This window comes from Eleutherodactylus coqui, chromosome 4 (genome assembly GCF_035609145.1).
Source record: "Eleutherodactylus coqui strain aEleCoq1 chromosome 4, aEleCoq1.hap1, whole genome shotgun sequence".
Taxonomy (NCBI): domain Eukaryota; kingdom Metazoa; phylum Chordata; class Amphibia; order Anura; family Eleutherodactylidae; genus Eleutherodactylus; species Eleutherodactylus coqui.
The window spans coordinates 60,635,715-60,637,198 of NC_089840.1; positions in this window are offsets into that span (position 1 = coordinate 60,635,715).

Here is a 1,484-nt window from a genome sequence, read left to right on the forward strand (position 1 = left end):
AGTTGAGGTAAACAGTCAAATACTTCCTCTCAAATGAAAATATAAAAAGGGCAATGTGGTCAATACAGAATGTACAGGGTGAGGCAAAAGTCTGGACACATCTGTTTAACTGGTGTGATAATGGGAAAATTGACTTCCAATCTGTGAATGTATTAATTGGGAGGGAGACTACTTTTTCTGGCGGAGGAGACGTTTTCAGTGGTCATTTGGAACTCCTCATTTGAAAAAACCTGAGCTGAATTCAATATGGCCACAATTTACTCACAAACATTCTGGAAGTGTCAGTTTTGCCCTATCTTTACCTTTTTAGGAGTTAATTGCGGGCAAAAATCCACAAAGTGCTTTACAGGACGTATTCAATGTGTTTACTGTTCTGCAGGATGTACGGGGTTAAATGTTTATTTCAGTCTTCGTGAACACGCTGCTGAACTGTAGGGGATATTTCTTCACAACACTGTAGGATTCACCGTTTCAGGTTAACCATATTGCATATTTTTTCACATACACAAGGGGCATTTTTTTTATTCATTCATTCATTCTTGAAGCATTTTTTTTTCCCCAAAAAAAGGTCCTTTTAGGGGGAAGGGGGGCAGTGTAATCAACAATTCAAAGCAACCAAAGAACTCCAATCAGGGTATGCTTCATTCCCGAAGAAAAAGGGAGGCACCACTGATCGGCACACCACAAGGGACTTTAAATAGCCCTGGAGAAAAAAGTCCAAAGGCGTTATGTCCAGCAACCTTGGCAACTATTCGACCAAACATTCACGCCCCATCTAGTGCCCAGGGAATTGCACATCTAGCCCTCAGTGCGGAAGTGCGCCATCCAGTTGAAAGCAACATAGGAACTCGTTGTTCTCATTGAGCACAGATGGGAATATGGTATCCTATAACATCTTGGAGGTACATCTCACCAGTAAGTGATCATCAATGAAGAAAGGCCCAGGAGGTTAGCCACAAATTAAGACTTAAAAGGGTTGTCCCGCGAAAGCAAGTGGGGGTATACACTTCTGTATGGCCATATTAATGCACTTTGTAATATACATCGTGCATTAAATATGAGCCATACAGAAGTTATTCACTTACCTGCTCCGTTGCTGGCGTCCCCGTCCCCATGGCTCCGTCTAATTTCAGCGTCTAATCTCCCGATTAGACGCGCTTGCGCAGTCCGGTCTTCTCCCTGGTGAATGGGGCCGCTCGTGCCGGAGAGCTGCTCCTCGTAGCTCCGCCCCGTCACGTGTGCCGATTCCAGCCAATCAGGAGGCTGGAATCGGCAATGGATCACACAGAGCCCACGGTGCACCATGGGAGAAGACCTGCGGTCCACCGAGGGTGAAGATCCCGGCGGCCATCTTCGCAAGGTAAGTAAGAAGTCACCGGAGCGCGGGGATTCGGGTAAGTACTATCAGTTTGTTTTTTTTAAACCGCTGCATTGGGTTTGCCTCGTGCCGAACGGGGGGGGGGGGGGGGGGGGGGGGCTCAGCT